Source organism: Patagioenas fasciata, chromosome 2 (assembly GCF_037038585.1).
Source record: "Patagioenas fasciata isolate bPatFas1 chromosome 2, bPatFas1.hap1, whole genome shotgun sequence".
In the NCBI taxonomy this organism is placed as follows: domain Eukaryota; kingdom Metazoa; phylum Chordata; class Aves; order Columbiformes; family Columbidae; genus Patagioenas; species Patagioenas fasciata.
In genome coordinates this window covers 33592549-33608289 of record NC_092521.1, presented here as the reverse complement: position 1 = coordinate 33608289, position 15741 = coordinate 33592549, and positions in this window count along the sequence as shown.

Genomic DNA, 15741 nt, shown 5'->3' with positions numbered 1-15741 from the left:
TAGAGATATTTTTTGGTAGGCATTTAAAGAAAACATAATTACTAATGGTGATGAGGGAAAAAGGAAAAGAGAAAAATGTTTTCTGACAGTTTGTTTTTTTCTACATATATTGTGCAGAGTTCACGTATAGTAAATACACAATGTGTATGCCTCTTGGAGTTTACACAGGGTTTTTTATTGTCTAGGTTCTGATTTTCCTTGGTTTCTTTTTTTCAGCTAGGTAAGCAAACTGATAGGAAGCAAGCATTCCTTTATGAAGAATTGACTTTTTCATTGAGAAATCATTGAGTGCTGAATATTCTTTGATGACCTGAAAAATGGTTCTAAGGATAGCAGAAAGGTGATATCTTTTGATGTTAAAAAGCATTCTTTTTCTTTTACTGTTTTACAACGAGAAAAAAAGAGAGAGATCTAGAGAGAAAAGACTGAGAAGAGAGAAATTAATGCTTTCTGTTTATGAAATTCAGTGGCATATGAAATTTATAAAGGAATTTGGGAGTTATTTTCTTTGTTGCCTCTAAGTTTTGCTTATTGCTTAGTCCATGTGTCTACTGGGGTAAATACATGAAAGCAATGATTTTTTTCTCATAGTTGTGACTAATGAATGTATGGTTAAAGGTAGAAATGGAAACTTGTCTTGAATCAAACTTGGAAATAGTCAAGAAAATTATCAGATGTTTTCCAGAAGTAATTAATTGAAAATCAATAGCTCTGTTTGTCAGTTCCTTCCTACTTGTTATCTTTTCTCTAGAAGGAGGAAATGGATTGAATTTTATCTATCCATCTATCTATCTATCTATCTATATATAATTTTTTTAATCTTAGAGTATTTGGAAGCTTTTCTGAACCTACCAAAAATCTTTTCCTTTCAAGCATTTTGGGGCATTTTCCATTGTTGTTTCTTCATCCTTGAAATGCCTTTATTAGTATTTTTACTGAGCATAGGCACTTCCTTAATCTGTTTTCCTTTCTTATTAGTATAAATCAGTTAACAGTAATGCTGAAAAAATACCAAGAGTGCTGTTTCTCAACTTGATTGCCCATTTCTCTTCCCCTATATGGACAGTATCATTTGCATCTTTCTCTCCCAACTACAATTTCAGACACCGTAAACAGTACTATGTTTGCTATTTTTGAGCCTCTTTCTCAGCCTGTACGGCACTTCTCTGCCTTAGAGAGTCCTTCCCAGATTGGGAAATAATGAATCTGTTGGTCACAGTAGAACTGGATGTGTATGCTCAGCAGGCATAAAAATTTTTCATCATTTGTTAATTAACAGGTCTTCCCAATAAGTCATCACTGTTTCCGTTTGGGTGCCTGCTGTCATCACTCCTGGATCCTTCACTGATCCTCCACTCTAGTTGCAGTTTTCCCAGCAAATGCCTCCCCAAAGAGCAAGATTGTCTTTCCCCACAGCCCCTGATTTTGCCATATTGAGTTTGGAAGCTGAATGTGGCTTCACCCATCTCTGCTATATTCCCATGTTTCCCATCGAAAAGAAAATCCACCAGTCATTCCCATAAAAAAACTGGAGGAGAGATTAGAACATGTCTGCTGGCTCTGGCACCGTCTTTACCTTTGAAATCTTTGCAGTGGTGGACTAGATGTGGAGCTATGGAGTAAACTATACAAATGTCAATGTTTTATGTTGTGATAATATGGAAAATGGAATTAGTTTCAGAATTCTTGTGTGGTTTTTTTGTTTGTTTGGTTGATTGGTTGTGAGTTTTTTTTTAAGAAGCTCAAAGTTTGATAAGTGTTACGTGGAAAAAAATGTTTGGTAGTATTCCCCTGGAATGTGATTGAGAAATGATATTCTTTTTAATCTCTTTTCAGCATTTGAAACTATAATGCACATTTATAATTTTCTTTCCTTTTTTTGTTTAGTTTGTTTTCTTGACTTTGTTTTCAGAGTCACGTACACGTGCTAGATAACTGAGTGCACAAGAGTGGTTTAGGCATATTATTTTTTAAGCTTAGCAGCACACAAGGAAGGGATCAAGCCATTATTGTATCATGCTTCCTTTGATTTCTTTGACAGGGTGACCAGATACTTGTTTAAAGCTGGGACTCGAGTTGCAGCCTCAGCATGTCTGGAGAAAAGCTGGAACTTAAGACTATGAATTTGAGATATGATACCTTAACTGCTTTTTCACATGTTAAATGAATGGTGATGAAACTAAGATAAGGCAAGATGAGAAGAATATTAAAGCAATCTTTTATAGTGTGGAATAGTTTCTAAAGGGAAGCATTAGAAACCGGCAGCCTGGGACATCTACAACTGGTTTGTTCATAGCCCTAGGAAGCTTATTCTTGGTAGCTACTGTGTATAGCTTAAATCTGTACTAGATGACAAAGCAAGTCTTGCATGCTTCCTTGAAACTTCATTTTTTCCAAAAGCAGAAACAAAATTTTTGAATGTCCTTAGTTGGAATGGACCCACAAGAATCAACTTACCTGTCTGCTAATGAAGATCATACCATGAGAGAAGGTCACCAATCCCTATACAGTCATTTAAATGGTGAGTGGTCCCAGGCTGCCTACTGAGGTATGTTACTTTGAGGAAATGCCTCTCCAGGTGGGAAAAAATTTTTCTTATTGGCAATATGGATGCAAATGGCTTCATCACTTAGGCAGGGGAACCTGAGCTCAAAGGTGACCACTGTTACCAAAGGCAGATATAGATATGGGCTAAGGTCTTCTGTCATATTTATATTTCATGACAAGAAAAAGAAGGTTTGAAGAGATTTTTTTTTATTCTCAATCTTAATCAAAGGAGTACTGTCACATAAACACACACACACGTGCACAAAGAAAGCCAAAAGATGGGTTTAAATATTGCATTTTTAAAAATAATACATTGCAAGTTCATCTTACATTTCTTATCTTTTTCACTGCTAAAATTCACGGACTTTTAATTTGGAAAGGTATCTACAAATATGACAGCAAGCGAATTACTATTTAAATATGAAACCTGAGTTTCATATGCAAGTACATATTCCCAGGGAAAAAGAAAGAGACAGAGATTAAAAATGTTTTCTCAAATGTAAAGCCATCTATTTCTTCAGGAAATTATTTGGGTGAACCAAGAAGAGATGGTTTGAAGGGTCTGTCAGAGAAGAAGGCAACATCTAAACAGCAAGGGTGTTCTCCTACAAAGAATAGACAACCTTTCTAATGAATGTAATAACTGAGCATTAGAATATATTGCTGAGGAAGATTGTGGATTCTCTGCTGTTGTTTTTTAAGAAAATAAAATTAGAAAAATATCCTTCAGGACTGGTTCTGGTAAGACCTTGCAGTAGAAGGTAGGATTGTTGACTTGTGAGGGTTTTTTCTGGCTCGGTTTCACCTGTTATGTAACAGAATCTAGCTTTTTAAAGGAGTGGTTCTGGGAGGATGACAAACCTCAATCTCTTCATAGTCAAGACTTGTGGTTTGAAACAATTGACCATCTACACCACAGGTGCTCATACAATCTGAAAGGCTTACCCCCCGAAATTGTGAGCACCTCCACAAAAAAGAAAAGGAGGGTTATAGCTGTAGGTGACTCCCTTTTGGGGGATACAGAGGGTCCAATATGCCAAAAGGACCCTCCTCTTAGGGAGGTCTGCTGCCTTCCTGGAGCCCAGGTTAAGGACATTGCCAGGAAACTTCTTAGCCTGGTATAGCCCGGTATAGCCCTTGGACTACTATCCATTACTGGTCTTTCATGTGGGTGGCACTGAGGTTGTGAACCATAATCCAAGGGAAATTAAAAGAGACTTCAGGACTTTGGGACGGTTAGTGAGGGAATCAGGTGCACAGGTCATTTTATCGTCTCTTGTTCCAGTCATTGGCAGTGACATTAGAAGAAACAGACAGGTGCACTCTAATAATACATGGCTTTGTGATTGGTGTCACCACCACAATTTTGGCTTTTTTGATGATGGGATGGCCTACAAAGCATCGGGTTTGCTGACATCAGATGGAGTTCACCTTATGCATAAAGGGAAAGAGGGTCTTTGCACACAAGCTAGAAGGGCCCATTGACAGGGCTTTAAATTAGATATGATGGGGGAGGGGGATGTAATTGGGCTCACCTGTGACATACTGTGGGATAAACCAGCAAGTATAGAGGGGCAAGGTGAAGCAGGCTACTAACTGATGAGCTTGGGGGGTGGGATCCAAAGTGTTGATGCTCACTCAATCACATCCAGCTGGGGAACATGCCAGACCATCCAGAGCAGTGACAAATATTCCTTAGCTGCATCCCAAGATGAAAATCAAATCAGAAGTCCAACCGCCTCAAGGGTACACATGGCTGTGGTGGAATCTTCTGCACCCCTTATGAGAAACGTGCATGCTTGGGTACTTCCCTGAAGTGGCTGTACACCAACGTGTGTATCATGGGGAATAAACAGGAAGAATTAGAGATCTCTCTGCGTTCAGAGGGCCATGATCTCATTGCTATTATGGAGACATGGTGGGACAGCTCACATGACTGGAATGTTGTAACAAAAGGCTATGTACTTTTTAGGAAAGACAGGTGAGGTGGAGGAGTTGCAATTTATGTGAGAGAGCAACTCAAATGTATTGAACTCTGCCTATGGGAGGATGACAAACAACTTGAATCCTTAAAGGTAAAAATTAAGGGACAAGCTAACAAAGGGGACACTGTTATGGGTGTTTACTGTGGGCCACCTGATCAGGAAGAGGAAGTTGATGAGGCTTTCTACAGACATCTGGAAGTAACCTCATAATCACATGCCGTGGTTCTCTTGGGAGACTTCAATCGCTCTGATGTCTGCTGGGTGGGCAACACAGCTAAGCATGCACAGTCCAGGAGGCTCCTACAAATCATTGATGACAACTTTTTGGCACAGATGGTGGAGGAGCCAATGAGGAGAGGCATGGTGCTGGACATTGTCCCAACAAGCCAAGAACTGGTTGGAGGTGTCATAGTTGGGGGCAGCCTTGGCTGCAGCGACCATGAGATGGTGGAATTCAGGATCCTGTGTGGAGGAAGCAGGACAATAAGAAGGGCCAAAACCATGGACTTTAGCAGGGCAAACTTTGGCCTTTTCAAGGTCCTACTTGGAAGAATCCCATGGGATAGGGCTCTAGAAGGTAGGGGGGTCCAAGACAGCTGCCTAATATTCAAACATTGCTACCTGCAAGCTCAAGATTGATATATTCCTATGATAAAGAAATCAAGTAAAGGGAGTAAGAGGCCAGCATGGATGAGTAAGGAACTCCAGTCAAAACTCAGGTGGAAGAAGGATGTTTATGTAATGTGGAAAAAGGGACAGACCACCTGGGAGAAGTACAAGGAGGCTGTTAGAGTACGCAGGGATGCAGTGAGGAAAGCCAAGCTCCACTTGGAAGCAAATCTGGCCAGGAATGTAAAAGACAGCAAGAAAGGCTTCTTCAAGTACATCAGCAGCAAAAGGAAGGTTAGGGAAAATGTAGGTCCACTGTTGAATGCGAAGGGTGTCTTGGTGATGGATGATACAAAGAAGGCTGAGTTACTGAAGGTCTTCTTCACTTGTCTTTACTGCTAAGACTAGCCTTCAGGTATTCCAGACCCTAGAGATAAGAGAGGAAGTCTGGGAAAAGGAAAACTTTCCCTTGCTTGAGTAGGACCAGGTTAGAGATCATTTAGACAAACTGGACATCCACAAATCGATGGGCCCCAAGGAGATGTACCCATGAATGCTGAGACAGTTGACAGATGTTATTTCTAAGCCGCTATCCATTACCTTTGAAAGGTCTTGGATAAGAGAAGAGGTGCCTGAGGACTGGAAGAAAGCCAACAACACTCCAGTCTTCAAAAAGGGCAAGAAGGATATGCCAGGAAACTACAGGCCAGTCAGCCTCACCTCCACCCCTGGAAAGGTGATGGAACAACTTCTGGACATCATCTCCAAGCATGTGGAGGAAAAGAAGGTTATCAGGAATAGTCAGAATGGGTTCACCAAAGGGAAATCATGTTTGACCAACCTGATAGCTTTCTATGATTGGCTGGGTAGATGAGAAGAGAGCAGTGGATATTGTTTAGCTTGACTTCAGCAAGGCTTTTGACACCGTCTCTCGCAACATCCTCATAGGCAAGCACAGGAAGTGTGGGCTGGATGAATGCGTGGTGAGATGGATCATGAACTGGCTGGATGGCAGAGCTCAGAGGGTTGTGATCAATGGTGCAGAGTCTGGTTGTTGGTTAGTGCTGCTGTCATGAGTGGGGTTCCCCAGGGGTCAGTATTTGGCCAAGTTCCGTTCAACTTGTTCATCAGTGACCTGGATGAAGAGACTGAGTGCACCCTCAGCATGTTTGCTGATGGTACCAAAGTGGGAGGAAGGATTGACACACCAGAAGGCTGTGCTGCCATTCAGTGAGGCCCAGACAGGCTGAAGGAGTAAAGTTCAACAAGGACAAGTGTAGGGTCCTGCACCTGGTGAGGAATAACCCCAGGTACCAGTACAGGTTGGGGATTGACCTACTGGAAAGCAGAATTGCAGAGAAGAACTTGGGAGTTCTGGTTGACAACAGGTTGAACCATAATCCAAGTCAATGAGTCAACAATGTGCCCTCGTGGCCAAGAAGGCCAGTGGTATCCTGGGGTGCATTAAGAAGAGTGTGACCAGCAGGACAAGGGAGGTTATCCTCCCCCATCTACTCTGCCCTGGTGAGGCTGCATCTGGAGTACTGTGTCCAGTTATAGGTCCCACAGTTTAAGAAGGACAAGGAATTACTGGAGGGAGTCCAACAACAGGCTATGAAGATGATTAGGGGTCTGGAGCACCTTTCTTATGAGGAGAGACTGAGAGAGCTGGGTCTGTTCAACCTGGAGAAAAGAAGGCTGAGAGGAGTTCTTATCAATGTTTATAAATATCTTAAGGGTGAATGTCAAAAGGATGGGACCAAACTCCTTTCAGTGCTGTCCAATGATAGGATGAGGGACAACAGGCACAGACTGAAGCATAGGAGGTTCCCTGCAAATATGAGGAGAAACATCTTAGAGGGTGACAGAGCACTGAAACATGCTGCCCAGAGAGGTCGTGAAGTCTCCTTCTTTGGAGACATTCAAAACCTTCCTGGATGCATTTCTGTGCAATCTACTCTAGGTGTATCTGCTTTAGCGGATGAGTTGGACTATATGATCTCCAGAGGTCCCTTCCAACTCTAACCATTCTGTGATTCTGTGATTCTAGTAAGCCCTGCCAAACAACAGAAGCAGAGCAATCAAATCTTCCTGGTGGTCCCCGGAAGTGTGTTTCTCCTTCTTGGATAGGGAGCAGGATCCAAAGGAGTTGAGATTTTGCCCAGCCTGGCTCTTCACCACAGACATGAAAGGAGCCTTCCTTTCCTCAATGAAAACAATTCCCACAGTAGATGGCAGAGATATGGGTGCAGACTGTGAGCTGGTCTACTCACAAAGCCTCTTGACAGACATACTCTAATTTTCTTTCTGTTTCTTTGAATTCAAAGGAATTTAACTTTTTATCAAAACTTTTAATTGCAGTGAACCTGCTGATGGGGTTTAGCAGGAGGACTTCTCTCACCATCTTTGAGTAGCTGAGCAAGATAATGTCTGGGGAGAAGATGGAAAGAGAGAAAACAGCTGAAAGACCATCCGAATGTCCACCTGGAACACGGAGCTAGTCAGCACACACATCTCTGCTGGCTGGGAGTTACCTTGTACTGCACCTACCAAAAAAGATGACAATCCAGGAATGGCTTTCCACAGCCTAAAATATGCTTGCTGAGATTGAAAGCTTTATCCGCCCATTTCATATTTGTTATGGAACGTTGGATTTGTACTGGGTCACAGCTCAAACACTTCAATGAACCATTTAAGGAGCATGAGGTGAGTGGCTTCTGTTTGCCCTAGAGAACCATCTATTCCTGAAGGGTTGAGAGAGGGAAGGTACTTGGGAGAGAAAATGGTATGGCCCATTCTATCAGAGTTCATTGTCTACCATGGAATATAAGTCAGAAGATAAAATACGTTTGCAGTATTGGAGCTACCTTTCCTGAAACCCAAGATGCAAATTTAATGCATTGAATTCATATTTTTGTTCCTTGCACAAAGTTGATACTACTGGAATTCTGATTAAGTCTAATGAGGGAAAGTGTAATGTATTCATTCCTTGCACTCTGGCTTCTTGAAAAGATTAGCTGCAAAATTTGCCGTTTTTCATGCTCACGAAACATAAACATAGTTAAAGGAAATCATAACACTACTTGATGTAAAAACAGTGCTTAATTTTTTAATCTATAGAGAATAAAAGTTAATACATCAGCTGCAAATTGAGTAAGTGACGATTCAGCCAATTTATATTAATGGTTAATTATTGGCAGATTAACACCGACTCATAGCAAGAGCAGGTTTATATCTGAACAGTAGGAGGTGATAACATCCTATTCAACCAAGCTGAGTTGGAGTCTACCACTGGATTACGTGACCAAGTAATAAGATTCTTAAAGGATCTAGCAACAGAAACTCTAGCTTAGGTAAAATTTTGTACAGAAATGTAATAAAAAGTAGAGAAAAAGAAGCGTGGGTACATTTTTAGAGAATATTTTAATTTGTAATTATTTTTGTGCGTATACATGGTACACTTTTTTATGGATACATGTTTGCATATACTGCACCTATACTTGCATAAACATTCAGATAGGTTGGAGATAGCCATTATCACTTGTTAGGATAACTTAATTAAACTTGCTTATTAAAACACTCTAATTCGTTAGTGATAAAATCTTGATTAGTACATTTTCCTGCTAGGTGACCTTCTAATTTAATAGAAAACGAATTTTTAAATGGAGAAAAATGCCTGTGGCAGAGATTTTGTGCAAGTGAATAGAGTTTGTAATACACATAGGGATATAATCGAGCCTAATTAGCGAGGGTGCAAATGAATTTTTATTTCATACACCAGAAGTGTCATTGATGAACCATGGTTCAGAGTTTGAAATGCATTCAGGCTGGCAGTGTGGGACTGAAGTCTGTGGGAAAATCACAAGCTAATTCATTGATTGCCCCTTGGAAATTACTGCTGTTAATTGTTAGGTAATTAACATGGAGCTACAATTATATTGGCCTTAGGGGGTGATTAATGTTTCAACATGTCACATTAGCAGCGGCTGGATTTTAAAAGCTTTTCTTTTCACATGGTTTAGAGACAGATGGTATATTGTCTGTGGAAAATTGTTTTCTTTTACTAAAGTTTATACCAAGACTAAGCGAATATTCTTTTTGTGCTACAGCCTATTTTTACATGGTTGGATTGTAAGCATCTTGGCCTGATGCACCTTAAGAAATAATATTTGTTTTAAAAAGTCCCCATTATGCCTGCTATGAATGCATAAAATATGCATGTTGAAAGGAAATAATCTCTGTTCTGATTTTTCATGTAGAAAATAAAAAATAGATAATGTAAGATTATACCACTTCATGACAGCTTTTACATTATTTAGTGATGATACAGGAAAAAGAATTGCACAATATGATACTTATTACAATCAATATAATTTAAGCAGAAACCAAATAAAACATGTTGAACAAATGCATTTAGTTACAGTAATAAAGAGTATATTAATATCTCCACACTTCAATATTATACTTTGTTCTGTGTTAGGATTTTTTTGTCTTTTCACAGTTCCAAGAGTCCGAATAAGACTTTTGAGAATCATACTGTGTTCTACTTTAGCTATTAATATGCAGAATTAGATCCTTAAAATTTTTCCTCAAAGACAACAGTCCCTGTGTTAGGACGACTGGCACTGTGATTCTGGGATGGCTACTAATGTTTTGGTTTTCATCCTTTTCCTTTTCCTTTTCCTTTTCCTTTTCCTTTTCCTTTTCCCTTTCCTCTTTCCCTTTCCCTTTTCCCTTTCCCTTTCCCTTTTCTTTTCCCCTTTCCCTTTCCCCTTTCCTTTCCCTTTTCTCTTTCCTTTTTCCGCTTTCCCTTTTCCCCTTTCCTTTTTCCCCTTTCCCCTTTCCTTTCCCTTTTCTCTTTCCTTTTTCCGCTTTCCCTTTTCCCCTTTCCTTTTTCCCCTTTCCCCTTTCCACTTTCTCCTCTCCCCTTTCCCCTTTCCCCCTTCTCTTTTCCCCTTCCCTTTTCCCCAGCTCCTCTGGGTCTGGGGTGTCTCCTTGGCTGAGGACACTCTCTGTTGACCAAAGGCCCCACCCTGCTGCTCTACCAACTGAGGGAATGTGTACGTAATTGGAGCCACTGTACCCCAGGGTCAGGGGAAACATGACGGTGGGCATCAGCCAACGTGCGTATGTGAGGACAGGCACAGTGGGGCACAAAAGATGTAAAAGAGCCATCAACAGTCATAATGAAAGCTCTGGACTTCATAGGGGTGTATACAACTGCCAGATATGATTGTTCCACTACAAAGTATGACAGAAATCTTTATTATTTTCAGCCATGCCTGCTAATAACGTTTAATTTCTGTTAAAACATCTAAATCTAGAGGACAAGCTTCTGCTTTTAAAAGTGCCTTTTTAAAATACAAAGCTAAATAATTTAACAGGAAGAAAGACATCTAAACGTTCTAAACATTGCTTGTGATTTTTCTTGCTACAGAATAGTATGATTTAAAATTTTAGTATGCACTCAGGTTTCATTCAGCTGAATTTTCTTACTTTCTCAGAGGACCCTGGATGTTACCTAAACATGTGGAATATCAGTGACTGAACTCTAAGAGGTGGGTTTTATGAAGGACTTAATGGAATGGAATGATTAGGAATGATTATACAGCAGGAGATCACCTGCATTTGGTTAGTCATACAGGCTTTCCTGTGCTTTTGTTTGAGTGATCAGGAGCCAGAAAATCTCAGTACATGGATAAGTTTAACCGGAGATTCTGACCACTGCTTTTAAAGAGCAGTAGTAGTAAACTGATACAATGCTTGGTCAGCAGAACCCTTAAGCATATGGTTAACTTTAAGCATGTGAGTAGTTCTGTTGACATTACAATTAAGTCTCTACTTACATGTTTTGTTAGATTAGGGTCATTGCCCTGGGAGGACTCCATAGGGGAAGAACACTCTAATTGGCAGTCTTATGAAGTTACTCCTACCCATGTGTCTATGGAATAATACATTAATCTGTCCCAAACTCTCAAATCAAAGGGCCTGTGGTCATATATCTCAGGACAGATCCCAATTTAAATTAAGGCCATTTTGTACTGCTTTAGCATGTAAGAGATGTGCAACTATTATTTATTCCTTCTTTAAGAACTGTCTGCATTGCCACCGCACTAAGAAGAATGAACACCAGATTCTACATGTTTATTTGATCAGTAGTAAAAGTTTGAGGCCATAGAATTCCTCAAAAATATGTTCTAGGCATTTATGTTAGCTTTGTGGATTCTTTTCTTCTGAGTCTCCTTTTGATTTCTATTTATGGGGGTATTTTTGTGCTAGTTTCTATACTTTATGAAAGCAATCAGTGTTTCTAGCCTAATTTAAATTTAGGCTTTTATGGTAGTTGGCTGTAACAAGAGTACTAAGATTGTGGTAAAAAACATTGAAGGAAGCTTTGCAAAGATTGATTTCCTTGCTTCCTTTTCTAAAGTGACTGTAAACATCCTACTAATATAATTTATTGGGAGAATATCTTGAATCTCAGGATTTCCAGGTCTGACTCATAAATTCTGAAGGCTCTCTAGACCACTGTGCTTCAGAGGACACAATACAGAAGTTATCTGTCCCTTGCTAAGAAACAGCAAGATATATAAAAAAGGCCTTGTAGTGTTCTACCACGATTTACATAAGGTACTGGAGTGAGAATCTTGGTTTCTGTGTAGAAAGGATGTTTAAGGAGAACACTACCAGGTCTATGGAAAACTATCTGAGGAATGGGCTTATTTGAAGGAAGAGTAAGGGGGCGAAACAGAAGAATTTCCCCTTTCTTTGCGAAGATTTAAGGCATTTTGTCAACTTTGCCGCAAGTTGCCTCTCTCCCCAATGTTTTTTATTCCAGCAGTTTTCTCACACTTAATTGGCATAAAGAATTGGAGGTGGATATGTGTGGGTAAAAAATGCCACAAAGAACATTGCATCTCTCAGCAAGTAAGTGTAAATGTGCATCTGACACAGGATACAATATTCCAGAAGAACACACTCCCAACAGGAGCCTTTTGAAAACCTCTAGCACTTTGAGTGAAGTCTGTGGGTGCCTTTGCCTCTTCTGTGATTGACAAGGCTCCATACATGGCCGGTCACATGAACAGACCAACTTTCAGATGTTTGTTGCTTCCTCCTCCCCACCTCATCACTCAGTGAGTTTTTATGTCTACCAGCTACATGAGCATATCCACCTCTCCCAGTGACATCCATCAGATTTGTGGGAAATATGTATGCATTTACATTTAAAACATTAATGATGACTAGAAAATGACTGTAAATCTCTATTTAAAAAATAGTGGAACAAAAGTCCCCATTATAATTTTTATCAAGATTTTATATTTGTGTAAGAGACATATCTCTTAGAAAGCTATCCCTGACAGATATGATCAGAAGACACAGATCTCAACCAGAACACACAGAGATGTCTTATTTAAAGAAACGACGCTCCTCCTGCCTGCTCCGCCCCTCCCCCCCCAAGAAAAAAGAATAAAAAATTGAGGAAATCCATAAAAAGTGTATGTATGGAAAGTAAAAGACATGAAAACTGCTGTCTTCTTAAAATTTCACATGAATCAACTGCTTAGTTTGTAGGGAAAAAGAAAAATATGAATGTATGGTTCTTTTAAATCCATCTGAGAACACAGCCGAGTGATAGAGCCACTGCTGAGCACCTTCACATATCTATGTGCCTGTGCTTGTATGCATAAGAATCAAATTTGAATCCAGTTACTTCTGGGGGAAAAATGTGAGGAATTATCAAAGTAAAAAAAAAGTCTTGAAAATGAAAAAAAACTGTCAAGGTTTGTCAATTTTTAGGAAAACAAACTTGAAAACAGTTCTTTAAAATCCCTTATTTGACATATTTGTATGTTTTTCTACTGATTTATTTGCCATCTTCTCTCCCAAATAAGATTTTGCTCTTCTGGACAACCATTCAGATATGAAATACTCCTCCTTGCTCTCACTTTTTCACTGTCTCTTCTGATCCTCCACTTCATCTCCTGCTTGTGCAGTTGGCAATATACCTGTATTTCTCACTGTTGTGCCTCATTGTGTACTCTGGAACTCTCCTCTTTGAAATAATCTTTCCAACTTTCTCTAATGACCACAATGGGCTCCTCACCAGCTTCACTTGTAATCTTATCTTTTCTGTCACTGACTGCAGAAGTCTGTTTCTGCAGCATAAGATTGCTCACTTTCTGAATTCTCTTCCTCAGAGTTCAAGCATTCAAGCTTTTTTTAGAAAGAGCAAAATAGTTTGTCTCTCCACTTTTGCAATTTTAAATTTTTTGTTTGTTTGTTTGATTGATTGATTTTTGGTGTTGTTTTTTTTTTTTTTTTGTTAGCTTGGGTATTTTTCCCATTGTGCTGATGATTGTCAATATTACTTTGTGGAGGTGACTACACATATAACTTAATCAAGTTATCTGAATGCTTAGAGATGAGCTGAAATGTTGGTTCTTGTCTGAATCCAGAATCCAGAAATGCTGATTTTCTAAGAGGCTACTGCTGAACTGTACGTTTTGCATTCACTCTTGCTTTCTGCATACACATCTGTTCTCCTGCATGTCCTTTGCATTCTCTTAAATATTATCATTATCACTGTGAGTAACTTGAGTTTACTGAGTGTATCTTCAGTGTCTGAAGCCATTTTTTCTAGCTACACTGCCACTAAAGAACTCCATAGAGAGACTGAGTGCCTTGGATCAACTGATCTGCAGCTCGCTGTCTGGGCGAAGTGTTCCTTTATGTAATTCACAGGATGACTCTTTCAGAAAAGTTGTGTTAGCAAAACTAGACAAGACTCACTTAATTCTTTCTGTAGTAAGCTTGATATCCCCAATATGCATAATGACCTTGTTTAAAGTTCGGGATGTTCAATGTGTTTTTAGGGAGACATGCAGTATTCTTTGCTAACATCTGCTGCACACTGATTGGTCTTCACCAAGCTTTATCAGACATGCGATTTAACTCTCTTCTCACCAGCAGTGAGGTTGTGCATTCAAATTTGTTTGGGACCCAGGGGCCTCTTTTTTTTTTAGATTTCTTGACATTTGTTACTGCTAGTTGAGCAGTGCCACTGAAAACCCTTTCCAGTTCCTCTTCATAATGTCAAACAACAGAAAAAGCCCTGAATTATTTCCAGAAAGTCCTAGAATTTTATGGTAGCAAGATGGTGAGGAAATAATGCCAAATTTCCGTACACACTGAGACAAAATGAGACTATACATATTGTATATGTAGTGCAGTACAGTAAGAAAATCATCTTTAACATATATATATTAATCTTCTACAACCTACAAAGATTTTAATTTCAGTCCTTCCAGCTAATGGCATTAGGCCACACTTGAATGTTAAATGTGCTTTTCTGTACTAAGTGCAACATCTGGCATTCCCAAAATCTTTTTCATGATTTCATGTACATTTAAAATGTTATTTTCTAATCATTTTCATTTTTAAAAAGGATTTTAATACTATCTAGTTCTAAAAAAAATTAAGAATAAATCAAAATATGTAGTAGGGATTAATACAAATGTGTATTAGAAGAGCAAAGAAATCACTGAGACAAGTCTAATCATCATTTAGATTATCAGTAGAAGATGATTAAAAAACAAAGGATTGTATGACAAGTTATGTTGATGCCATGTTTGTGTAGCCAAATGTTTCAGCTTTATAAATGAAAAAACCTAAGCAGCTTACAGTGAGACAAAGTAATCATTCAAATTACAAACTTAAGAATTTCAAATTACATACTTCATCAAGTTGAGTCTATTGTAACTTAAAATACATAGGAAATTATTCACTCTAGTTGACAATCAGCATGTAATAGTTCAGCTATTACGAAATTACTGCTTTTTTTACAAAAGTGTTAATGTCATTAAACCATCTATTTTTAGGATGAGTTCTCAGGACTAGTAGTGTTTAAAATCCAGTGGCTAGCAAGAACATTTTCTTATATGTACATGGTGATTTATTTGGGGTTTTTTGGGGGGGTTATATAAAAGTGAACAGAGTTGATCTCTCTGGCTGTGTGCTCTTGCTATAATAATTAGATGTTTTTGATCAAGAACTCAATCATCCAAATACTTAGCAGAAAGCAAAGTATTTGCTGTTCTTATTGCTCTCATTGTCAATATTTCTACTGTAAAGATTAAGCTGAATAGTACGTTTCAACAGGCTGTCTGCCTAACCATAGAATTTATTTTTCTAGAAAGTTATTGCAAAAAATACAGGAGTACAGATTCCGCTTTTGTCATAACTATCTCATCAGAGAACAAGGCTTGGGCTGATCATCACAATTCTTTTTGCATGTTTTCTGTTTGGGAACTTTCACTGAAACAATTTCAGTAGATGTGATAGTGAATTTATTCTTACTGAAGGCTTCCTTAAAATCTCTGGCTCATACTTAACTTCTTTACCAGTGATATTGGTGAGAGAATTAGTTTGTTCTTAATATTGGTGGATATTTCTGTTACTATTCCTTGACTGCTTCCTTTAATTGTTTTACTAGCTGCATTGTATCTCACCAAAAAGGTTATTTTTGCAGTAAATCCAAGAGATTTGTTTGTTTGTTTATTTCCTAGAAGAGAGCAAAACCCAACACTAGTATTTTAAT